A 27,990-nucleotide genomic window follows, 5' to 3' on the forward strand; every position below is an offset into this window, starting at 1 on the left:
TTTGTATTGCATTATTATCAGGTTGTCATGAAAGTGAAATATAGTCAACACGCTTGGTAAGAGTTTGACTAATCAAGGAATTATTGACTTATGATAACGGATAAAGAATGAACCATGATCACAGAAAATTCTAATCTTTATCTTATACTGAATAAACTCAATCATCGTCATCAACGGCTTTCTACTATAACCCATCAACAAATTCTCATCTTTATTCTTCAATATTTTATGTTTTAATTATCAAAATATTATTGATTCATCCAAGTATTACAAATTCAATCTCATTTGATTTCCCACATTTCACACCAAATGATTCTCATATACAATTCCAAAACGATACGTTTTGGGAGAAAAACAACGCCATCGAACTAACCAAGGATATAGATAGTACTCCTAATCGGTTAGAGAGTGTTGGCTGGGCTACTTATTCAGAAACTATACAACTTTGGGATGCAGCAACGGGAAGTCTTACAGATTTTGATACACACTTCTCATTTATCATAGGAAGTATAGAAGCTAAAGGTAATGGTGATGGTATCACTTTCTTTTTGGCTCCATTCGGATCAAAAGTTCCTCCTAGATCCTCTGTTGGATCGCTTGCTTTATTCGTTTCTGAGAGGGCTGATGACCCGCGGAAGAATCGAGTTGTTGCAGTTGAGTTTGACACATTTCAGAACGCATGGGATCCAAGTCCTGACCACGTTGGTATCAACGTTAACTCGATTGTATCTGTGGCTAATGTGTCGTGGAATAGTAGTATGAAGGATGGAAGAACAGCTAATGCTCAGGTAAGTTATAACTCGACTACGAAAAATCTAAGTGTTTTTCTAGCTTATGATGATTATCCTGTTTTTGGTGGGAAATCAATTTTGTATCATATTGTTGATCTAAGCAAGGTTCTACCCCAAAGGATTATGGTTGGGTTTTCAGGGTCTGCTGGCTGGACGGCTGAAACTCAGAGAATCCTTTCTTGGCAATTCAGTTCCACTTTAGAAATCAATGAAGGAAAAACCAATAAGGAAAACCTTTCAGATATTTATAGAGGAAATGGTAGTAAAGATGACGAACGAAGAAGTGGTAGCAAAATTGGATTGGTAGTGGGTCTTGTGGTTGGTTTGGGTGTTTTTGGTTGTGGGTTCTGTTTAGCTTTGGTTTTCTGGTGGGCTCAAAGAACTTTGATGACGATAAAGAGAATTCCAATATGGACAATGAATTTGAGAAAGGTACGGGACCAAAGAAGTTCTCATATAGCGACCTGGTTTATGCAACGAATAACTTTGATGAAAGTAGAAAAATTGGGGAGGGAGGATCCGGGGGAGTTTACAAGGGATTTTTAAGCAATTTAAGCTTGAATGTTGCTGTTAAGAGGGTTTCGAGAGGATCGAAACAAGGAATAAAAGAATATCATCAGAAGTATAGATTATTAGCAAGTTAAGACACAGAAATTTGGTCCAACTCATAGGATGGTGCCACGAACGAAATGACTTGCTTCTAGTTTATGAGTTCATGCCAAACCGGAGCCTGGATAAGCATCTATTTCAAGGGGAGAACGGTCTCAGTTGGGATGTTAGGTACAAAATAACACTTTGTTTAGCTTCTTCAGTGCTATATCTGTAGTTGCAGTTGCAGGAAATCGTACAACCACATCCTTATTGAAATCTATATAACAACTCAATTAATCATCATAAAACTCATAAGAACATTCATTAGATCTTTAATTTGGATACAAAATTATAAGAGAGCTCTAACTTGGAAAACAAACAATCTTTCTCTCTTCTAAATTCCTTGTCTAAGCTCTTAAAAAGATCTCTCCCAATACAAGGTCGCTCGGTCCCTTATATAGGAATTTATATAGTGGATGACAGCTAATAAAGCCCTTATTTTCGGATCTGGCGTGCGTCATTAACGCACGCTTACACTGATTCTTCTCGCACATATTCTATAACATCGCATAATCTTCACACTTTACTCGTGATTAGGCTTACGTCACTAAATGCGTCATTCTGAGTGAGTTGTACGCGGTTGTCTTCGATTGGTCTTGATAATTAGTACTACGCATGCGTTATTAGTGTGCGGTATTCTTGTATCTACATTTTGCCTCTTCTCATGTCATTCTTTTGATAAAGAGAGCGATATGAGAAACCTTAATTTATTCTGTCACACCCGTTTATCTTTTCATATTCTCTTTTGACGACAAATTTCCCTAATTTAGGCATGTTAACTTACGCGTGTCCTTTCAACCATCCATTATCTGACACGTTTCTTGTAACCGCCTCTTCTTATCCTTTCACTTTCAATCATCGCACTAATGGGGTAAATATCTTGGAAATCGGGAGTAAATCTCTTATTTACTCTCGACTGTCTTCTTTTTTTTTTTTTTTTTATTCTCTTCCTTTTCTCTCTGTAACTATTGTTTTCTTCTGTTACTGTTCTCATGATTCCGTTGTGGTTCTTCTGATTTAACCTTTTAAAATAGATCACCATCTTACCCTGTTTTTACCCTTTTCTTCTTATCTTTTCATCTTCGTGTTTTACTTCTCGTGTTTTGATCATCACCCTACTTTTTGATCTATTTGATCATCTTTGAATATCGTTTTTTCATTATCCCTCATTCCCATACCAAAAAAATGCCTCAAGTTGGTTGAAAGAACAATGGAGAATTCGATAGGATTCAAGAGGAGTTCAAAAATAGGGATTTTGCATTATCTGTTCCTCCCAATTCAAAATCCACTTCTACTCTTAACCACAGGTGGTTCTCGCTCGATCGCTGGAATGACCAAAAGATCATCATTTCAGTTGGGAAAATCCTCGCTGGGCTTCCCATTCCTCTCTATAATCCTCAGATTCCTTAATTTTATAGGATCCTTTCTGATACGAGATTCTCACATGCAGTATATCAACTGAGCGGTGATTGCATCAGAATTATGGTAGAGTACGCTCGTCGTGCGGCTGGAGTAGAATCCCTCTACCCCAAAAAGGCTAGGAAAGCGGAGTATGCGGACTTAGATATCAATCCTGAAGAGTATATGGTAGAGAATTTCTTCGCTCACTATGATATTCTTATCGTAAAGCATGAGTCATTTCGTTGGGGCGTTCGCTTGCAAAGGAAGGATGGTATTGCAAAAGAGAATAAAATCATGCGAGATGTTGATTTCCATGACAAAACCAACAATTCCACACGACATTCAAAGGATGATCGCTGGAATGTCTTCCCCATCATCCTAAAAGGACCTTACATTTCTGGTGTTAATGTTGATGGATCAATTAATCCTCTCCTGAGGGTTTCCTGTTTACAACCCTTGGGAGTTCAGGTTGATAGATATACAGACTGTGGTATGTTATTCATGACTTCGCTTGTTTACTTTTCATTATTCACCCTATTTTTTGCTCTGGTAATCTTTAAGGAATTTCAGATTACCAAGTTGAAGAAGGATCTAAGGACTTATGGGAGACATAGCACGTTGGAAGCGCTACGTTCGATCACTGACGAAGTAAGAAATACCTTCTCTCATACTTTAAAAATATTGTTGCCTCTGTTTCTTATCTTCACCTATGTGCGAAGGTTGAAGCTAGAGAGGTTGGTGGTTCTGGCGAAGCTGTAGGTGTTAAAGTTAAGGGTGTAGTTCGCGGAAAGAAGACTTCTTCTAAACCCTCTTCCAAGAATCCTTCAAAGAAGAGGAAAGCACCTTTTCCATATTCTTCAAGTTCTCACTCTAGCGATGATGATGATATCCTTCTCACTGAATACCCTTCAGTCATTTCTTCTATGGAGCAGTTATCCAGCATGTTTTTTGACTCCATGTCAGAAATTAGAAATGAGCCATTAACTCGCGCGTGTGAAACGGTTGCAAAGATATGTGATGCCCACACCTTGGAGGATGAATCTCTTAGTGGAGTTGCCTCGGAATTGAGCCCAAGCTTCCAGTATTCACTTGGCTCTTTGGTGATCTTTATGCTTTCACATTTTCTCAGATGATGTTTTGATGTCTTTGATGAGGATGATGTTTAATACTCACCCCATGTCTTCGCAGATGGCCCGCATGTCTTATGCTGTTTCATCAGACTATCACATGAGACTTAGTAAGATCGAGGCTAAAAATATTAAACTCAAAATCGAAGTTTCCACTCATGAGAATGATGCATCTGATCTTCGCAAGAACAACAGTCAATTAGAGACTTACGTTTCTTCTTATAAGAACCATATATCCGATCTTCACAAGAGAAACGATCATCTAGTTGGTGCGTAACTATTTATTTCTTCTGCCAATCTGTTTGTTCGTATCTTTTGCTCGCCTTGTAATTGTATATTCTTGCAGAGATTTACATCCTTACTGATGAGGCATCATCTTTATTTCGCTCCCTAAATCATCATGTCAATGATGATACTCTCCTTGATCATCTTAATGCTTCTCTAAATAACCTTACTGATGACAAAATAAAAACCCTTTCCTGGGAGGAGCTCAAGGCTAAGTACCAACTTCTTAAGACTGATCACATGAGTGCTTTGTCTACAAGTAATGGTTTTAAACGTCGGTTCTTGGAATCCAAAGAAAGGATTAAGGTTTTAGAAGTAATAATTAACACCCTTATTAATGAGAAGGATCAGATTGCTCTCAAATGTGCTAAAGCTTTGAAGGAATTTCAAGAAACCATCCTTCAAGTTCAAATAGAGCGAGATCATGCTATAAGCGAAAAAGACGCACTTGTTGAGCGAGGGAATTTGATCCGCTCCCGACTTCTTATAGAGAGTGATACTGAATTTGAATGGGCTGCTAAGGTCTTGGATAATGCTAGGAATGATTTGTCTATAAATGTTAGCCTTGAATCGGATCATACTTCCTTGGTTAGGGATATTATTTCTAATAAAGAAGGTTGTTTATCATACTTATTTATTTGTCATTTCTCGAAAAATATTCTTAAGCGAAGTTAACCATTTGATCTTCTTTCGCAGAGGCTGAGAAGGAATTCCGTGAACAAATTAAGGATCTGGAGGCAAAGCTTGCCGCTTATGAGGGTCTTGAGGCGAAGCTTACCGCTCGTGACTCCAAATATCGCAGGCTTAAGAAGCAGTTGGTTATCACTGTTTCCAATAATAGTAAGGATGTTATTCGCGTCCGTGATGCGACTATTAAGAAAGTCTGTGCCGATAATGGCATTCCTCTTTCACAGTATAATCTTGCTGATGTTCCTTCTAACAAAGAAAGTTCTGATATCTCCGATAGAGAAGGAGAAGATGAGGAGTATGAGGAGATTGATGAAGAAGATAGTGGTTCTTAAACTGATGAAGATAACATAGGCGAGAAGTAGCTCTTTGTTGTTGCAGATCCTTTGTATCTTGTCACGATTGTAAATCCTTTGTCAGTTCTTTGTACATTAAATATTTCCTAACTTTTGAAACTACTTTTTTCAATGAAAACTATTTAAGGTCTCTTATTGTAAATTCTCCTTGTGATATATCTGCATCTATAAAAAATTGTTCTTTGTAACAGTTGGAGTTGACTTGGCAATAATAACATATATAATAATATTTACTTATGAAGACAAATAACCTATGTGTAAGTCTATCATTTGGGGGCGAATAACACTCCTTTATATGCTTGCATTCCAATACCTTCCTCTGTTAGTGGCCATCAAATGATTGAACTAAGCAAGGATCGAGTTATAAAAGATTATTTGTTATCATATATGTGTGTGTCTAACTTGTGCGATGATCTATTATGTATCTATTTGTCTCAATTACTTTGTTTTACCTCATCTTACGAGTGTACCTTATTTTGTTTCCTCAGCTATGTTCTGTTTTATTGTTTGTCATCTATGTATCTGTTGATTTCTTCTTGTGGGAAATGCCCTTTCCGTATGCGATTAAATTCGCAAGCTTAGTTTCTCTCATTAGTATATCCTGCAAAACAATGATTATTAACTTCTGTTTTATTTTTCTCATGAGGTCTTATTTTGCCTTCCTAATTAAAGGTCTTATTTTGCCTAGTATATGACTTTGTTTCTGTGCGACGATATCACAGGAGGCCTTTACATGTTCGTGTAACGGCCCGTTGATCTCGCCTTATCATATTTTAGTATTATTACCTCTTCAAGTTTTACTGACGCGCAAATACGACAAGCCTTAATACTCCCATGAGTAAAAACACTCATGATATTTGCGTCTTTTGACACAATTCAGCTTCCTAATGGAGGGTGTCGTCCTCATATTCCCCCTGATTTCCCCTTCAAGGAGGCTTACCCCTATCGGGTTAGGGTGGGATCCTCCCATCCAGTGATGCAACAACCAATTTTTTTCGCGGTCTCTTATCCCTCTTCCTATATGGCTTATGGTTACAAGACCGCACCCTAACTGGGTTTCTTCGGACTGAGTACATCATAGTCAAGACTTGTCAAGATCGTCCAGGTACGCTTCAGATGCCCCAGACACTCTTGACTCAACCGTGTGCCTCGGCGCCTTGATCGAGTTTCTGCATTCCTTAGGAGAGACCTTGTCACCTTAATTTTTCAATTTAGGTGCCTCTCCTGGATGTGCTTTTATTTCACCCCAAATCTCCATGACTCAAGATCCAGGGTCGATGTAGCTTTCACTTTATCCATGCTAACTAAGTTTTTCCAATTGTGACGCGCGTTAGGTCTTATTATTGCCTCTTGCTGTATGCGAACTAGGGTGCACGCTACGGTTGGATACCTAGCCTCCCTAATTGGAGTCTTTACTTCTGATGCCTTCTATTAAGGTCTTATTATAAGGTCTTATTTTTGCGTTTTTCTGGTGTAATATCATCATAATGAAAAGGTTTTTATCACATTCATAATATTTATGATTAATACAATTTTGCGATCTTCTTTTCTTTTCTTATTCGCATGATTGATGATTGTTTTCTAGAAAATTTTACATCTGAGATTTCTTGCTTGCTTCTTTCTCCTTCTGTGCTTCCTTAAGTTCGCTTATGTTATCCAATACATTGATTCGCATGAGTTCCATTTCTTCTGGTGTGCGAGAACTGCCGTAAAGACCGTATCTCTTCAGATACATCTGACTCCATAGCTCATTAGATGATTCTCCTTTCTTATCATTTGCCAACTCATACTTTCCATCCCCAACTATCTTTCTGATTATGTATGGTCCTTCCCATATGTTATCCATGCTTCTTTTATTATTTTTCTGATATGGCGGTTTCTGCCTCAATAATAAATCTCCTTTTTGAAATTTTCTTTGGTGTTCTTGTGCGGATGTTGTCGCCTTTATAGAAATCCTTCTTATTTCACTTTCCTTACTTACAACATCTACCATTAATCGCTCTCTTTTCTGGCTTTCCTGTATCTGCTTCTTCAAATTTCTCTGCTTGCTTGCACGTTCTTCACTGTTTTCAACATCAATCTCATGACATGTTTTACTTTCGTTCGGATCTCCTCTGATTACTCCAACACCTTGAGGTATAGGAAACTTGATGCATTGGTGGAAAGTGGATGTCACTCCTAGAATACTATGTAACCATGGTCTTCCTATCAGAGCATTATAAGGTGATTTTATATCAACGATGCAGAATATGATTTCTGTTGATAAGCACCTTAGAGGAATTCGCATCGTTATCTCCCCCTTTGGCTTGTTGGTTGTTCCGTTGAAACCATAAATCTTATAAGTTGATGGGATTAGTTCCTCATCTCTACCACCCGTAGTATTGTATGTGTGAAAAACAGAATATCAACTGAACTGTCAGGATCAATTAATATCCTATTGATGGCCCATGTTTCTGCGTTCTCCTCTCCATCGTCATCATCTTTCGCTTTTGAATTTATTTCTAGCTTGACCACCAGCGGGTTATCGTGAGGTTCTCCACCTCCTGGTACTTATTCTGCGTTAAAGGAAATAGGTTGCTTTTTCCATTCCTTCAAGGGTGATATCTTCGCAAGGTTCAGTATCTCTCTTCCATCACTGTCACTTGCATAAACTCGGCTCAAGACATTATCATGGAAATCTTCTATGCTCTTGAATAGATGTATTATGGAATTACAATATAGATTCTTTGCCTTCGCACCTACTTCAATCAAATATGTATTCCTTTCTGTCTCCGCACCTGGTGCACGACCTTCTGGTGGTGGTGGTAAATTCTGCGGTTGTTGTACCAGAAAGTGATTTAACTTCCCCTGATCAATCATTCTTAGTATGATTTTCTTTCACATTCCTGCAGTTGTTTGTTGTGTGACCATGGAAGCGATGATAAACACAGAGTTCTCTACTTCTCCTCCCTGGTGGTGGTTCATTTCCCATATTTGATGGTGCTGGTATTTCTTCCATTGAGATAATGGCTTCCCATATTTTGTCTATTGCAGTATTTATATGTGGCATCTTTATGTGCTCCCATACTACTTTATTACTTCCTTTACCTTGATTATAATATTGTTTTTGACCTCCATATCCTTCTGGATGGTTATCAAGTCTTTGAATCTTATCATTTCCTCCACGAATATTGAATTGTCTTTCTCTTTCAAATTCTTCTTGATCCCGACTACCTATAGATACTAGCTTCTGTTGATCTTCAACCATCGTTTTTTCTTTTCTTCCTTGAGATGTGCTTGCAACTGTGTTTGTTATTTTTGGGAGTAGACTTGCATTCCCTGCTTTTGTTCATGCGTTCACAACAGGATAAGACTCCATTTATTTCTTTTTTTCTTCAAGAGCGATGTATTCCTCCTGGTACTCGCGTAGTTCTGTCATTGATATGGTATTTTTGATTCTGAATATATGTGTGTGAAAAAGCGTGGGTCTAACGACACCAACCAATATTTCGCTTAGAAATCCGTATGGACAAACTCGAATATACTTTTAAGAGAATCAACAAGACTCAATCAATTAAAAGTATATAAACGAGTTTATATCTCTACTCTTGATTTGATTTACTCAAGCAAGGACTGCGAATTCTAATCAAATACAAGGTATAACTTGGATGGTAACAAATACAATATCCAAGGATCAATCAATATTAATCAACAACCGAAGGTCGGATTTCCAATTTATTGATTCAAAAGCACAACCTGTATTATTTCAATTATATAAACAAATATAATGTGGAAATAGAAATAACAAAGACACCAGAAATTTTTTTAACGAGGAAACCGCAAATGCAGAAAAACCTCGGGACCTAGTCCAGATTGAACACACATTGTATTAAGACGCTACAGACACTAGCCTACTCCAAGATAACTTCGGACTGGACTGTAGTTGAACCCCAATCAGTGTCCCACTGATCCAAGGTACAGTTGTACTCCCTATTCCTATGATCCCAGCAGGATACTGCGCATTTGATTCCCTTAGCTGATCTCACCCACAACTAAGAGTTGCTACGACCGAAAATCGCAGGTGGTAGGCTTCTAAAAATCCTACAAATGATAACCGCAAGTGCACGGTGTCGATTGAAGCTAATGTGCAAATACGGGTCGATCCACAGAGACTTGTGTGTGTAGTTGAAGTTTCCTAAGCTAAGCAGTGACAGTAAGTGACAGTGGCAGTGAGCCAAAGATGCAAAGATTGACAATGGCAAAGAATCAAAGGCAATGAGCCTAAGGCAGTGAGAAATGAGCAGTGAGTTCTCTAAGTAAAACAGTGACAAAGAAGTAAAACACTAAGGTCTTGAATCCATCTTATACCTAGCTAGATAGTAGCAATTCTAGTTCATATTCTTGTCCCTAATGGAAAAAGGGGGAGGTTCATGCCTTCCTTAGTCCAGGGTATGCATTTGTGGAAAGTTAATGAGCTAAGTTACTCAATCACCCCTAGCATTGAGTGTCTGTTTAAGGCACACTCAATCACAGGTGATATTACATACTAAGTTCATCACTTCCCTAGGCAACTGATCACTACAAGAATTCCTTCCTAATATTTTACCACCTAACAGGAATTAAATTTCATCTCAACCTTAGCACCAGTGATTTAGAACATACATAACATGAAGATACAGATAAACATGGAATTAAACTAAACATGAGATTAAATTGAAACTGAATATGAATTTAACCCAATTAGGGGGTTTCTCGGATGACCCAAGAACCCTTTTAACATCCTACATCAGTTCCTATTTATAGTTTTTACAAAACCCTAAATTTCTACAAACCCTAATTTGAAAATCCCCAAATCAGCAGGATTAGGGTTTAGATAAATAAAATTAACTCACCCTCTGATGCAAATAGACTCGACCCATGCTTGTACTTCTCCTCCTCTGCTAATCCTCTACTCGAATTTCTCCCAAATTTTGTCTTCTCTTCACTGTGGTGAAACCCTGGTTATGTTTGTCTTCTTGGTAGCATCAAAAATCAATGCTAAGAACAAGACAGACACGACAAGGGAAGAGGTAGGTGATGGTGGTGGTGTCCTTGTGGTCGTGGTGGAGATGGAGACGGCGGAGCAGACATGGCAGTGTCTGCCATGGTCGGGGGAAGAGGAGAAATTTGGGGGAAGTGTATTTGGGGAAGAAGAGAGTGGGTGTTTGTTTTGGGTCGATGGGTTTGATGCTTAGGTGTTGAGCGGGCGCATCCATTTTGATGATTTGCGAAGCTCAGCGGTAGGATGATGAGATGATGAAATGAATCGGACGGCAAGATAGAAGAAGGCTCTGAGCGACCGTTGGATTAAGTGATACAACGAAGCTGACGGCTCCAGATGGAGTTAGGTGCTGTAGTGTTAGACAGGAGTTTCAGACTTTGATGTACGGCGATGCTGCGACCGTAGGATGCTGAGATGATCCAATCTGACGGCTAGAAAGGGAAACGGGTATGGATATAGGAAATGGATTTGGGTGAGGGTTTTGGGCCTTGGTTATTCCAAGCCCATATCTTCTTTAAGAACAATTCTTCCTCTTCAATCCCACTTCTCGTTGATCCGGCTCTTGCAAACATCATTCTTCCCTTCCTCCTAGCGAGAGTCTTTTGCCGTTCCTTTGCTCTTTTCGCTCCGTGAGTTAACCAGGCTTTATTTAGTACCTAAAAATGCAAAATTAATTAAGAAAAGTATTTATTCTTGAAAACAACGAAAACACAGAATATGGGATAAAATGTAGAATTAATGCACAAAAGATGAGTTAAATGCCAAGAAAAATATATAGAAATATGCACTTTTTAGCACTCATCAAATACCCCCAAACCTGAATTTTACTTGTCCTCAAGTAAAACAAAACTAAGGAAATCCTACTTATACCACTGTCGCTGGTCTCTCGAATGCATTTAGCGTATGCACTAAGCCTTTTAAACCACTAAGTGTCCCTAGTGGACGAGTTGAGTCTCGTGAAGGTTTGCTTAGAACGTACCTACAAAGTTCTAGGTCAAAATATAAGCTCAGATTCCATCAAATGTGACATGTGCAAGTCAGTTTAAGCTCACAGCAAAATGGAGATGTCAATCTAGCTATCAAAGGCACAATCCTAGCACTGATAACAAATAAAGACATGTGATAAGAGTGTAAAGTGTATCTACACATGTGTAAAGAAAGATCGGATGTTATGACTACTAATCACCAAGAGATAGTTTCTCAGGCTAAGAACCAAGGTCGAAATCTAGCTAGCTGTCCGGACTTTACGAGAATTGTGAATGAGTTGGAGGTATTTCACAATTACTCGCGTTGTACATCAATGGCATACACCCTTCCTTGCTTATTACAATGAAAAACAAAATGACTCTTTACATGACTCTTATTTACATTGACTACTCTCTTTTATTTTTGGAACAAGAGAGGATGGAATTGATAAATACTTGATTTTTTTGTATTTTTTTTTCTGATTTTTTTTCTGAATATATACACTTTTTTTTTTTTTTTTTTTTTTTGATAAAGAAACACTTTTGATACATATACAAAAGGAAACAAAAGATTACATGACACTTTGCAAGAGGTAGCCTTTTTGATGCACCCAGTTAAATTCGATGGTTGTTTTCTTAATGTAACCTCCACCTTCTATCCCAACCAACCAAAGAACAAGCTAGTCAAGTTTTTCAGTATTCTAAAGTGATTGGCAATCGTGACTTCCTATCAAACACCTTGAAGATCGAGGCTATACATGTATTGGTAGATCGTGCGCGTGCAAATTTCTTATCACTATGTGAATTGTGCTAGAATCAGGGTGCCTAAATATCTAGACTAAGACTCCTAATAATTACATATTTGCACAAGAGTCAACATTTCAAGGTAAATGAGCTCCATTTTTATGTTTTTTTATGTTTTTTTTTTTTTTTTCAATTTTTATTTTTTATTTTCATTTTCATTTTTTTCAAAAAGAAGGAGTTCTTGTTTTCAATTATGGCATATTATCAAAGTATCTACTTTTCACCCCCAAACCTAAACTAAACATTGTCCTCAATGTTTCAAAATATGAACAAAATTATAATACAACATATGAAGAGGATCATGTTGAGTAGAGAAAAAGGAAAGAGAATACCCGATTTCGGCGAAAGCAATATTAGAACTCCGTTATTCAAGGCAAGAATCCAACATATGTCAGCCGAGATCATATTGGATTAGCAAAATATGTACAAAAGGAACAAAGAGGTTTTTAAGAAATTTTATCTACTGGATTATATACAAAAATTCACCATACACTAACAATCTAAAGAGTTGAGGATCAACCCAAAAGAAAAAGTGTAGAGGTTTCAACAGCTTCACACAATTATAACATGATAGGCATGAAAGTGAAGATGTGAAACAAAATGAGCTACCCCCAAACCTGGATTTTTCAATGGATAAAATTTTGGAAACAAAATCTCGCAGTTTTGGGGGTTCATCATGTACAAGGTCTAACTCAAAGTGAACTGTGCTAGGGACGGGAAAACATGCTAATTCCAACTATGGCTCCTCAAAGATATTATACTTAGATGCAAAATAGTCCAAAAGGACTTGGGAAGCACACAGTTCCAAACCTAGATTAGGGACTCTCAGAAAAGTCGGTTTGACAATATGGGTACAAACCAAATCTAGGTTGGGTGGAAGGCCATCAGATTGTGACTTATGTAGGACGATAGGCACATCATTACTAATCACATCAACATCTCCTAAGTCTTATACACGTGTCACAACATGCTCACAATCATCAAACAAATTGGCAAGATCACAATCAGAGTCATCAACATCATCAACAAATTTATTCTCATGCATTGGCAAATCAGGAGAAATATCACAATGTGACCTAGGTAGAGAATCAGACACATCAAATATATTTTCATGCATATTAGCATTAGTGTCTACAGAAGATTCAACTATTCCTATGTCATGCTCATCTTCGCAGAATAATTGTACGAATCCCATGTCAATATCAAAATCATATGAATTACAATGAGTATTAGAAAAAACAACATTCATGAAGGTCGAGGGCGATAAGCCATATGTTATTGAACCAACAGGTTCCACAATATTTTCATGTTCTTCTAACATATCATCATAATCATCATAATCATCATCATGGTAGCATGCATATTGGTCCTCATTAACAGTGGTGGTGTCATTAGTCGATTCATGTTCCTCTAAATTAGGTTCATATTCAACATCATTTACATGAATGGGACTAGACACTTCATTAGGGACAACATACATTTCCTCATGAATTTCCTCCTTTTGTAGGTGAAGCAAAATCTGATCTAAATATGCATGAATTCGTGATGTAGATCTATCAAAGTTTTGCTTACTGAGTCTTAAAGCTTCTGTGGTGGAGTCTAAATTCATGGGAGTACAAAATTCTTCATGTTCAAATTGTGGTGAATGGTACATGTGTGCATGGTCATTAGGGTTTACAAAATATTGATCGCAACCCTCAAAGGATTGATTATGGTCCCAATGACTACCATTCTCACAATTTATGGGCATTTCATACCTTGGATTTTCTCTAGATTGCCTAAAATTATGCAAAATATGACAATTCTCAACAGGGTGGTCTAAACTACCACATGCGGGACATGCATAGATTTCAGGTTGCCTAAGAAAATTAGATGTGACAGATTCCTCATGTGATTGCATTTCTAAAGCTGTGACTCGAGCTTCTAATTGATCGATCAGTGATGATTGTGTGAGCGAGGCACTAGCAAAATGTTCATTTTCACGTTGTGGTGAATGATGCATGTGCGAATAGTTATTAGGATTCATGTATTGAGGCTCGGGACTTTGAAAATGTCCATAATAATTCCTATAACTATTGACATCATGGTCTATGGGAGGCTCATAACGTGGAGTATGTCCATACGCAAGTTCTCTAAGGGATTTGTTGTATTCCCCAACTGTAGACCAAGATCTAGACATGATTGGGCTCAAAAGCTAAGTAACTATGTTACAAAGCCCAAAATTTGGTTTTTATGGGTTCGGATTTTTGGGAAAAATTTGGTTTTTATGGGTAACATTTGGTTTTGTCGGGTTTGAAAAAGAAATTTGGTTTTTAATGGGTTTTAGAAAATTTGGACCTAATGGGAAAAGAAAACACTTTGGTTTATTGGGTTTTGAAAACTTTGGTTTTATGGGATAAAAGGCCCAGCTAACTGGTTCAAATTTTCTGTGAGAAAAGCCCAGCGAACGGCCTAGAGATTTGAGTACAAGGCCCAACTAACGAGTTCAGGGAACCAAGCCCATGAATGCACGAGGCCCATCTGGGTATTTGATTTTTGGGCTCTCAGAGAGCCAAAGTGCGAGGCCCACTTGGGCCTAAAAACGTTTTTCAAATTTTTGCTGGGTCAAGCCCACAGTTCAGTTCAAATTACAAACCCAATAGAAAATGGAAGAAATTATTACAAGCCCACAAATAAAAAATGGAAGCCCACAGGTTGGGTTCTCTTAATGGGTTTAGGCTTACATTTGCTTAAGCACAGCCCAGCTGCTCAGTTTGGTTGCAAAAGCCCAGTTGGGCTTTGGATCATCCTAAGCATTGGCTTCAACACTCAAGGCCCAGTTGGGCTTTGGTTCAATTTTCTTTGGCTTGTGTAGCCCAGTTGTGTTTTGGTCTAGCTACAGCAGCAGCAGCAGACAACAACACCAGATCAACTCAGCAACATCAACAGGCTTGGCCTGGCAGGAAACAGCAGCAGCACCAGGCAGCACAGGTAGGCTTCAGGCAGCAGTTCTGGCACCAGCAGCAGCAATCAAGGCTTAGCAGCAGGAGCAGACCAGTAGCAATCAAGGCTCAGCAGCTTCACCAGTTCAGGGCTTGGGTTCTTTCTAGCTGCAGCTTTGGTTCAGCAAGTTTCAGCCTTAGCAGCACAGCAACAAGCCCAGCAGCTCACAGGAGTCTTGGCCTGGCACCATCAGGAGCACCACAGCAGCACAAGAGCACCAGCAACAGCAAGTGGCAAGCTCAGCAGCAGCAGCACAGCTGCAGAGGCTTGCAGCAGCAACAGGAAGCAGCAGCAACACCTGTTGGCTCAACAGAAGCTGTCAAGAACAGCAAGAACAGCAAGGGAAAATGATGCAAAGATGAAAAATGCAAGTTATGATGCACTAAATGCTTACACTAAATGATTATACTAAATGCAAGATATGCAAGTGAATAGAAGCAAAAGAAAGCAAGGAAAAACAGCAACCACACAATGCCAAGTCCCCGGCAGCGGCGCCAAAAACTTGGTAGGCTTCTAAAAATCCTACAATGATAACCTCAAGTGCACGGTGTCGATTGAAGCTAATGTGCAAATACGGGTCGATCCATAGAGACTTGTGTGTGTAGTTGAAGTTGGAAGTGAATGCAACAAAACAGCAAAGAACAAATCAACACACAGCGCCAAGTCCCCGGCAGCGGCGCCAAAAACTTGGTAGGCTTCTAAAAATCCTACAAATGATAACCGCAAGTGCACGGTGTCGATTGAAGCTAATGTGCAAATACGGGTCGATCCACAGAGACTTGTGTGTGTAGTTGAAGTTTCCTAAGCTAAGCAGTGACAGTAAGTGACAGTGGCAGTGAGCCAAAGATGCAAAGATTGACAGTGGCAAAGAATCAAAGGCAATGAGCCTAAGGCAGTGAGAAATGAGCAGTGAGTTCTCTAAGTAAAACAGTGACAAAGAAGTAAAACACTAAGGTCTTGAATCCATCTTATACCTAGCTAGATAGTAGCAATTCTAGTTCATATTCTTGTCCCTAATGGAAAAAGGGGGAGGTTCATGCCTTCCTTAGTCCAGGGTATGCATTTGTGGAAAGTTAATGAGCTAAGTTACTCAATCACCCCTAGCATTGAGTGTCTGTTTAAGGCACACTCAATCACAGGTGATATTACATACTAAGTTCATCACTTCCCTAGGCAACTGATCACTACAAGAATTCCTTCCTAATATTTTACCACCTAACAGGAATTAAATTTCATCTCAACCTTAGCACCAGTGATTTAGAACATACTTAACATGAAGATACAGATAAACATGGAATTAAACTAAACATGAGATTAAATTGAAACTGAATATGAATTTAACCCAATTAGGGGGTTTCTCGGATGACCCAAGAACCCTTTTAACATCCTACATCAGTTCCTATTTATAGTTTTTACAAAACCCTAAATTTCTACAAACCCTAATTTGAAAATCCCCAAATCAGCAGGATTAGGGTTTAGATAAATAAAATTAACTCACCCTCTGATGCAAATAGACTCGACCCATGCTTGTACTTCTCCTCCTCTGCTAATCCTCTACTCGAATTTCTCCCAAATTTTGTCTTCTCTTCACTGTGGTGAAACCCTGGTTATGTTTGTCTTCTTGGTAGCATCAAAAATCAATGCTAAGAACAAGACAGACACGACAAGGGAAGAGGTAGGTGATGGTGGTGGTGTCCTTGTGGTCGTGGTGGAGATGGAGACGGCGGAGCAGACATGGCAGTGTCTGCCATGGTCGGGGGAAGAGGAGAAATTTGGGGGAAGTGTATTTGGGGAAGAAGAGAGTGGGTGTTTGTTTTGGGTCGATGGGTTTGATGCTTAGGTGTTGAGCGGGCGCATCCATTTTGATGATTTGCGAAGCTCAGCGGTAGGATGATGAGATGATGAAATGAATCGGACGGCAAGATAGAAGAAGGCTCTGAGCGACCGTTGGATTAAGTGATACAACGAAGCTGACGGCTCCAGATGGAGTTAGGTGCTGTAGTGTTAGACAGGAGTTTCAGACTTTGATGTACGGCGATGCTGCGACCGTAGGATGCTGAGATGATCCAATCTGACGGCTAGAAAGGGAAACGGGTATGGATATAGGAAATGGATTTGGGTGAGGGTTTTGGGCCTTGGTTATTCCAAGCCCATATCTTCTTTAAGAACAATTCTTCCTCTTCAAGCCCACTTCTCGTTGATCCGGCTCTTGCAAACATCATTCTTCCCTTCCTCCTAGCGAGAGTCTTTTGCCGTTCCTTTGCTCTTTTCGCTCCGTGAGTTAACCAGGCTTTATTTAGTACCTAAAAATGCAAAATTAATTAAGAAAAGTATTTATTCTTGAAAACAACGAAAACACAGAATATGGGATAAAATGTAGAATTAATGCACAAAAGATGAGTTAAATGCCAAGAAAAATATATAGAAATATGCACTTTTTAGCACTCATCAGCAGGCTTTGACAATAAACAAATTTGTCTCACACAGACAAGTCTACCAAAAGATCAATTTGTCTCCCATAGATAAACCCTAAAGACTTTGTTCCGTCTTTTGATAATAATCAAGGTGAACAGGAACCAATTGATAATACGGTCTTATATTCCCGAAGAACAGCCTAGAGTTATGAATCACCTCACAACAATCCTAATCATATAGTAGCGAAACAAGATGTTCCGGAATCACAATTAATGAGACGAAGATGTTTGTGATTACTTTTTATATGTGTCCTATCGTAGATATCAATCTCAAGAAAATCAATCTGATTGTACTCGTACGATAGAAGATGCAAGATTAGATCACACAGCTATGATAAAAGTAGTATCGGTCTGGCTTCACAATACCAATGAAGTCTTTAAGTCGTTAACCTGGTTTTAGAAGAATAAAGCCAAAGGTTAAAGTAGAAACGACTCTAGCACACAAACAAGTATCACACGTAAGGTGTGAGGATTAGTTTTGCACAAAACTAGATGTCTCCTTTATATAGTCTTTCAAATCAGGGTTTGCAATCAATGTTAGCTTAGTAGCAAAGTATTCAATATTCACCGTTAGATGAAAACTTGATTTAGATTCAAGTTAATATTTCTCAACCGTTAGATCGAAAACTTAGCTTGTTACACACACTTGACAATGCACGTTTCTAGGTTTGTTAACTGTACCCAAACGTATGCACTTGTTGGTTCAACAATAGTTAACCAAATGGTTAGGCATATGAGCATTCCATATCAACCATGTTCTTCTTCACCATAACTAGTTCAAATGAATTCAAATGAACTAGTTAGAGAGTTTTTCAATTGCAAGGAAATCTTATGTACTACACAAGACACAATTGAAGCAAAGATGATTTGATTCACTTGAATCGGTTCATGAACTTTTATAGCCACGGTTTGTAAACTGCATTCCTTAGTCTTTTTAAGTTTAAGTTCAGAAATCATCTTCAGATATATAACCTTCTCAAGTTCGCAGACTAGGTTCGCGGACTTAAGTTACCGGGCAGAGTTTACAAACTCCAGCAGAAATTCTAGGGTTTGAGAACTTCGCCGGTTCGTGGACTGGGTTCGCGGACTGAGTTCGCGGACTTAGCTTCACGCAAGTAATTTATTAACTCCAGAAGAAATTCTCGGGTTTGAGAACTTCGACAGTTCGCGGACTGAGTTCGTGGACTTGGATCACGCCATTCTTCCGGTTCTCTTGATCATCAAAGTTCGCAATCTTTGGTTCAAGGAATAAGACTTATACATAAATGTGTTTCCACAACAATGCTTATGTCCACCATTGGTTATGTAATCTAAACTCTCATTTCAATCATTGAAACATTCTTAGAGGACGTTATACAGTTGTTACACCATTTCTGGTCAAAGCAATTTTCAAGATGATTGAAACATATCATTACTTTCGTCACATGGTAAAGATAAACTTGATCGAAGCGAAAAGCTTACGAACACATATTTCGAGATATAGATAGGCGAGGTATACTCGGCTAGAAATACCAAATGTGTATAATCAAAGTCTATATATATAGCATACGACTTCTTGTCTCAAAGAGTAGGAGATAGAGTAGATAGACTTTTGAGTGACCGATAAGTTCAAGTCTTCACATACCTTTTTGTCGAGAAGTTCCACCGGTTCCTTGAGTAGTTCTTCTACTTGTATGATGAATCGTCATGAAATCCTTGAGCTCAATGATCATATTTTTAATTGTTGTTGTAATATAAGATTCGAACTCTAAGATTTGTGTTGACTAAATTTAAAGGTTTAATGAAAATAATAAAAGAGAGCTACTGAGACTAGGATTCCACCGAATTCATATCATAAGGCTCAATTATTCATTCTCAACAATTATCGCTCAATAAAAATAACATCGACTCTTATTTTGCCAAAGTAGATTCTCAATATTAGTTAAAATCGTAAGCATGGGACATCAAACATTTAAGCAAGCATGACCCATCAAATAAAATAATAACTAATTAATTTAAATCATAATTCTATTTTAATTAGTGCAAAAGTCATATAGAAAATAAAATAAATTTACCCATGTATGAAATTCGGATTCCTCCGTCAACCCAGTGTAGGGGTCTAGCTCATCATATTGTAGATACTCTTAAAAGATTATTTTATTGCTCGAAAAGTGTTTACAATGGTGAAAATGAAGAAAAATAAAACGCAACTATTTTGCTCTTCCAAAACTCCCCCCTCTACGGATACCTGTTTGGTCCTATTAACACCCTATTTATACACAACAACCCATTACTCAAACATCTTTTCAAAATATTCTTCCATAACTTCACCAGATCTTCTCTTTAATGAAAGATGTCTCAGGAATAATTTCTTTCTCCATTTATCACACATCTTCCTCTATTTGCTAGAATAAAATCCTGGGGATATTATCTTTTTTTTTTATTTATAAATAAAACCACAGATTTTCTTTCTCCTTTTCAATAAAAACAAACTCATCAATATATTATCTCTTTTAACTTCAAGATATGAAAACTTCATGTATAATAGGCAAGAAGATATCTTTTCCTTAAATCTTTGAGATCTCCCATAAATTATGTGAATCTGTTTCAAATGAAGAAGAAGAGGGTGCCACTATCCATTTGTTGGGTGCCCATATCTGAAATTATGGGTGCCTTTATCAGTTCCCCTGGTTGCCTTTAACACTTTTTCGAGCTATTTTTCCAAAATAGCTTATTTCCTTGAAAAGACTTAAAACAAGATTATTAGTGATTAAATTAGTCATAGCGAATGTAGTTATGGGTGAAAATGCGTCACACTTGCATGCTCATCAAATTCCCCTACACTCACATTTTACTAGTCCTCGAGCAAAACAGAAAATTGATCCGCTACACAGCTGGTCATATAGTAAGACAGAGAGAAAGAGACCCGCTACATAGCTGGTCATAACATGCAAGAAAAAAAAAAAAAGACCCGCTACACAGCTGGTCATAACCCTAAGAATCATAACAATAATTTTTTTTTTTAGACCCGCTACATAGCTGTTCATAATTTGCAAAGAATTTCCTGAAAAAATAAAGTAAAAAGTTAACCTCTCCCCCACACTTAAACATTACATTGTCCTCAATGTAATTGAGTCATCCAACGCAAATATTAAGATGGGAAATGCAAAAAGTAAACCAAAATAAAAATAAAATAAATATACCTACTGGAATGTACAGAAATGGATCCTCAAAGATTAACAGCCTGAAAATTTGGGGATCAACCCAAAATATAGTATTTACAAACGACAACTTCACAATTATGCTATGAAAATATGGTGACATTGAAACTGTGTGAAATAGAGGATTACCCTCAAACCTAATTTTTACTTCACATGGAAGTGAGTATAACACATAATATGAGGATACTATTGGGACAGGGAAATTGTCAATAGGCTCATGCACGGTATCAGAAACAGGAACGTCATCTGGATATTTGGATGCAAAGTATTCCAACAAATTTTTTGAAGCACATAATTCTAACCCTATATTAGGTAACTTTTGGAAGTCTAGGGGACTAGAAACAACCTCTAAGTCGGGTGAAAGATCTTGCGAGATAGATTCCCCTAATAAATTAGACAAATCATGTACACAATCATTCACAGGGTCATCTACAAATTCTGTCTCGACCAGAGAGTTACTACAAGACTGATCATTATCACCATATAATTTTTTACATTCTAGAATTCTCAATCTTAAGTCCAAACTAAGTGGTGTGTGTTTATAATACTTCTCATATATATCTCGAGGAGATTCTTCACTTACCACATGTGGATCAAAAACACCATACCGTTGCCTATGCTTATATTCAGCAAGCGTCATCTCAGACGAGGTTTCCTGATATTTGACTTTCTACGCATATATTCCGCCAGCGTCATCTTAGATGACGTATCCCCAGAAGAAGTCATCATCCTCAGAATGTCCCTGAAAAGAAATACAAAAAGAAACGCATAAAAAAGAAAAAAAATATAAAAAAATTGAAAATACTTTACAAAATAAAAAAATAAAAAAACCTAAAAATTAATCTAATAAAAAATCCGCGTCGGCGCCGCCAAAATGATCAGATTTTTAATTTTTGTTGTAATATAAGGTTCGAACTTTAATATTTGTGAAGACTAAATTTAAAGGTTTAACAAAAATAATAAAAAAGAGCTAATGGGACTAGGATTCCACCGAATTCATATCATAAGGCTCAATTATTCATTCTCAACAATTATCGCTTAATAAAAATAACATTGACTCTTATTTTTCCAAAGTAGATTCTCAAAATATTAGTTATTAATCGTAAGCATGGGACATCAAACATTTAAGCAAGCATGACCCATCAAATAAAATAATAACTAATTAATTCAAATCATAATTCTATTTTAATTAGTGCAAAAGTCATATGGAAAATAAAATAAATTTACCCATGTATGAAATTCGGATTCCTCCGTAGACCCAGTGTAGAGGTCTAGCTCATCATGTTGTAGATTCTCTTAAAATATTATTTTATTGATCGAAAAGTGTTTACAATGGTGAAAAATGAAGAAAAATTAAACGCAACTATTTTTCTCTTCCAAAACTCCCCCCTCTCCGGATACCTGTTTGGTCATATTAGCACCCTATTTATACACAACAACCCATTACTCAAACATATTTTAAAATATTCTTCCATAACTCCATCAGATCTTCTCTTTAATGAAAGATATCTCAGGAATAATTTCTTTCTCCATTTATCACACATCTTCCTCTATTTTCTAGAATAAAATTCTGGGGATATTATCTTTTTTTATTTATAAATAAAACCACAGACTTTCTTTCTACTTTTCAATAAAAACAAACTCATCAATATATTATCTCTTTTAACTTCAAGATATGAAAACTTCCTGTATAATAGGCAAGAAGATATCTTTTTCTTAAATCTTTGAGATCTCGGATAAATTATGTGAATCTGTTTCAAACGAAGAAGAAGAGGGTGCCTCTATCCATTTGTTGGGTGCCCGTATCTGAAACGATGGGTGCCTTTATCAGTTCCTCTGGTTTCCTTTAACACTTTTTCGAGCTATTTTTCCAAAATAGCTTATTTCCTTGAAAAGACTTAAAACAAGATTATTAGTGATTAAATTAGTTATAGCGAATGTAGTTCTGAGTGAAAATGTGTCACACTTGCGTGCTCATCAAATTCCCCTACACTTACATTTTGCTAGTCCTCGATTAAAACAGAAAATTGACCCTCTACACAGCTGGTCATATAACAAGATAGAGAGAAAGAGACCCGCTACACAGCTGGTTATATCAACTTTTTTTTAGACCCACTAAACAGCTGGTCATAACATGCAAGAAAAAAGAAAAAGACCCGCTACACAGCTGGTCATAACCCTAAGAATCCTAATAATTTTTTTTTTAGACCCGCTACACAGCTGGTCATAATTTGCAAAGAATTTCCTGAAAAAATAAAGTAAAAAGTTAACATCTCCCCCACACTTAAACATTACATTTTCCTCAATGTAATTGAGTCATTCAACGCAAATATTAAGATGGGAAATGCAAAAAGTAAACCAAAATAAAAATAAAATAAATATACCTACTGGAATGTACAAAAATGGATTCTCAAAGATTAACATCCTGAAAATTTGGGGATCAACCCAAAATATAGTATTTACAAACGACAGCTTCACAATTATGCTATAAAAATATGGTGACATTGAAACTGTGTGAAATAGAGGATTACCCTCAAACCTAATTTTTACTTCACATGGAAGTGAGTATCGCACATAATATGGGGATACTATTGGGACAGGGAAATTGTCAATAGGCTCATGCACGGTATCAGAAACAGGGACGTCCTCTGGGTATTTGGATGCAAAGTATTCCAACAAAATTTTTGAAGCACATAATTCTAACCCTAAATTAGGTAACTTTTGGAAGTCTAGGGGACTAGAAACAACCTCTAAGTCGGATGAAAGATCTTGCGAGATAGATTCCCCTAATAAATTAGACAAATCATGTACACAATCATTCACAGGGTCATCTACAAATTCTGTCTCGACCAGAGAGTTACTACAAGACTGATCATTATCACCATATAATTTTTTACATTCCAGAATTCTCAATCTTAAGTCCAAACTAAGTGGTGTGTGTTTATAATACTTCTCATATATCTCTCGAGGAGATTCTTCACTTACCACATGTGGATCAAAAACTCCATACCGTTGCCTACGCTTATATTCAGCAAGCGTCATCTCAGACGAGGTTTCCTGATATTTGACTTTCTACGCTTATATTCCGCCAGCGTCATCTTAGATGACGTATCCCCAGAAGAAATCATCATCCTCACAATTTCCCTAAAAAGAAATACAAAAAGAAACACATAAAAAAGAAAAAAAAATATAAATAAAATTGAAAATACTTTACAAAATAAAAAAAAAATAAACCTAAAAATTAATCTAAAAACAAATCCGCATCGGCGCCGCCAAAATGATCAGATTTTTAATTTTTGTTGTAAAGGTTCGAACTCTAAGATTTGTGAAGACTAAATTTAAAGGTTTAACGAAAATAATAAAAGAGAGCTACTGGGACTAGGATTCCACCGAATTCATATCATAAGGCTCAATTATTCATTCTCAACAATTATCGCTTAATAAAAATAACATTGACTCTTATTTTTCCAAAGTAGATTCTCAAAATATTAGTTATAAATCATAAGCATGGGACATCAAACATTTAAGCAAGCATGACCCATCAAATAAAATAATAACTAATTAATTCAAATCATAATTCTATTTTAATTAGTGCCAAAGTCATATAGAAAATAAAATAAATTTACCCATGTATGAAATTCGGATTCCTCCGTCGACCCAGTGTAGAGGTCTAGCTCATCATGTTGTAGATTCTCTTAAAAGATTATTTTATTGCTCGAAAAGTGTTTACAATGGTGAAAAATGAAGAAAAATTAAACGCAACTATTTTTCTCTTCCAAAACTCCCCCCTCTCCGGATACCTGTTTGGTCCTATTAGCACCCTATTTATACACAACAACCCATTACTCAACCATATTTTAAAATATTCTTCCAGAACTCCACCAGATCTTCTCTTTAATGAAATATATCTCAGGAATAATTTCTTTCTCCATTTATCGCAAATCTTCCTCTATTTGCTATAATAAAATTCTGGGGATATTATCTTTTTTTATTTATAAATAAAACCACAGATTTTGTTTCTCCTTTTCAATAAAAACAAACTCATCTTTAACTTCAAGATATGAAAACTTCCTGTATAATAGGAAAGAAGATATCTTTTCTTTAAATCTTTAAGATCTCCCATAAATTATGTGAATCTGTTTCAAATGAAGAAGAAGAGGGTGCCTGTATCCATTTGTTAGGTGCCCGTATCTGAAATGATGGGTGCCTTTATCAGTTCCTCTGGTTGCCTTTAACACTTTTTCGAGCTATTTTTCCAAAATAACTTATTTCATTGAAAATACTTAAAACAAGATTATTAGTGATTAAATTAGTCATAGAGAATATAGTTATGGGTGAAAATGCGTCACACTTGCGTGTTCATCACTCAACTGCACTTTCTATCCTAGTCTGAGACTTAGCTATAATAGACTAGAAATCAAGACTTATAGTTATGACCACTAACATTGACAAAAATGCTTGAGATAGAAACGCATGCGAGTTCGACCGAGCAATGCTCTAACAACGTGTATAGCAAGTTTGTTGCGAAGAGTGCATTAATGAATGCTAGTATGAGGTTTCTCTCATCTAATCTACCTGCCATGTTACTACACATAGTTCTCCACTGCATGGTTAAGCTTCGCAGGCCCTCATTTTTCCTTCTTCGAAGACCAAACACCTCCTCTATGCATGGGCGTAATACATTATTACTGATATATGCTCCTAGGAATATTTACTGTAGATAGTTAAATGACCTTATTGTTCCCGTGGCTAAGCCCTCGAACCACTTCATAGCTTCTCCTGATAAGCCGGATGGAAAATATTTGCATAAAACCGCATCATGATCTTCCCACTGTAATAAAGATATCACATAAGCTTTTATGTGCTGTATAGCATAGATGGTTCCATCGAAAATATTAGTGAACACGGGTAAATTGCACTTAGGTGGTATTCCCGTCATTTGTATCTGCCTCATCCAATTGTCGTCTTCCTCCCTCTCTTCTTGTTGTCATCATTTCTCTTACCTATGCTAACTCTTTTAAGATCTTTTCATTCACCACTTGGTCTTGTTGCATTGGCCTTTTCAACCTTGCTTTCCTTTCTCTATTTTCACGTCTGTTCTGACGTACCGCCTCTTGTGGTTCTTGTTCTTCGGCTTCTTCTCTTCGTCTCCTACGCCTTTCTCTTTCGTCTCTTGCATAAATATGTGTGGTGTTATGTCTTTCATCTACATCTGCGCGATCACGTTGATGTCTTATCATTTCCCTTCTGTGCAGTATCATTCTCCCTTATTCTGAGTCACTCACATCATCTTGATTATGACGTACGCGATACCGCTTGCCTTGTTGTTCATGTCTATTACCTCTATTACTCTCTTGCTTGCAGTTCTCATCGCCATGTTGTTCGTACTGATCATCAATCTGTTGTTGTTCTAGGTGATATTCACCGCGTGGATCGTATAAATAATCATTTATTTGAAAGTTCTCGGAAATGTTATCCAAAGGTGGTTCTTGTGTAATACCTCTCGTACTAGATCTTCTATGTCTTGATGTACTCCTACTTGACCTTGACCTTGAGTGTGTGGTGCTTCTTGATCTTTGCTCTTGTAATCTTAGGTTCTCTTCTCTTAACTCATTATTCTGGCGCGTTAGATTCGCACGCTCTTCATCTTTTCTCCTCCTTTCTGCAACCAGTCTCTGTCGAAGTTCTTCGATTGTCATGTTCTCTTCATTTCCTTCTATAAGTCCTTCCTCCGCAGTCCTTTGTTGTTCTTCTTCTTCTTCTTCTTCTGTTGAATCTATTTGTGAAGTATGAACGCTTACTCTATCGTAATCGATAATTCTATTCTGCATTGGTCAGTTTTGAATATGAGTTTGGAATTGATTTCTTATGTTGTTTCTTTCTTCCATCCTTGACGATTCTGCGATTTCGCTCCTTCTTCTACCAGCGATTCTTCTACTCCTTCTAATTGCTACTGCTAGTTCTGCTGCAATTGCTTGTCTCACCATCTTTGTTGTCTGTAACAATTTACTAACGATGATTTTTTTTTCTTCTGAAACAACAAAGATTGTTCACGAAATCTTTTAGATCTAAACTTTCAAACTTTTCCAAGATTACGAAGATCTTCTAACTTGTTTTCAAGAAACTCCACCAACAGGGTATATCACTCCGAGCTGTTTTCTAGCGCCAAAATGTAGTTGCAGGAAATCCTACAACCACATCCTTATTGAAATCTATAGAACAACTCAAGTAATCATCATAAAACTCATAAGAACATTCATTAGATCTTTAATTTGGATACAAAATTATAAGAGAGCTCTAACTTGGAGAACAAACAATCTTTCTCTCTCCTAAATTACTTGTCTAAGCTCTCAAAAAGATCTCTCCCAATACATGGTCGCTCGGTCTCTTATATAGGGATTTACATAGTGGATGACAGTTAACAAAGCCCTTATTTTCGGATCTGGCATGCGTCATTAACGTACGCTTACACCAAGTCTTCTCGCACATGTTCTATAACATCGCATGATCTTCACACTTTACTCGTGATTAGGCTGACGTCACTAAATGCGTCATTCTGGATGAGTTGTACGCGGTTGTCTTTGCTTGGTCTTGATAATCAGTATTTCGCATGCGTTATTAGTGTGCGGTATTCTGTATCTACAGTATCTGCATGAAGCGTGGGAAGAATGTGTACTTCACAAAGATACCAAATTAAATAATATAATGTTAGATTCAAGTTTTAATGCTAAACTCGGTGATTTTGGTTTGTCAACGCTTGTGGATGATGACCGAGGTTCTAAAACGACTGTCCTCGCTGTAACGAGGGGTTACTTAGCACCTGAATGTTTTAAGACTGGTAAATCGAGTAAATAATCCGATATTTACAGTTTTGGATTAGATTTACTTGAAATTGATTGTGGGAGAAAACCTGACCAAGCAATTGGGAAGTCTTAGTAGAGTGGGTTTGGGACCTTTACGGGAGAGCAAAGATCACTGAAGCTGCGGATGAAAGGTTAAAAATGGAATTCAATGAGTTGGAAATGGAACTCTTGATGGTTTTAAGATTATGTTGTGCTCATCCTGATTATAAACTAAGGCCTTCAGCCACTCAAGTTTTTAATGTTCTCAAATTTGAGTCTCCATTGCCTAAACATCCACATGAATTACCGGCTATTCCAGCATCTCCTCCAACAGCACCATGTGTGCCTGACACTCCGTCGTTGGTTGGTCTCACAGCCACAGATACACTTGTTAAGATACTATAA

General features: G+C 37.3%; 1 pseudogene; it reads left to right on the forward strand.

The window, feature by feature from the left end:
• Positions 1 to 164: 164 nt before the first annotated feature.
• On the forward strand, positions 165 to 27,990 carry LOC113326274 (annotated as a pseudogene).

The sequence above is a fragment of the Papaver somniferum genome, unplaced genomic scaffold, assembly GCF_003573695.1.
Source record: "Papaver somniferum cultivar HN1 unplaced genomic scaffold, ASM357369v1 unplaced-scaffold_10, whole genome shotgun sequence".
Classification (NCBI taxonomy): Eukaryota; Viridiplantae; Streptophyta; class Magnoliopsida; order Ranunculales; family Papaveraceae; genus Papaver; species Papaver somniferum.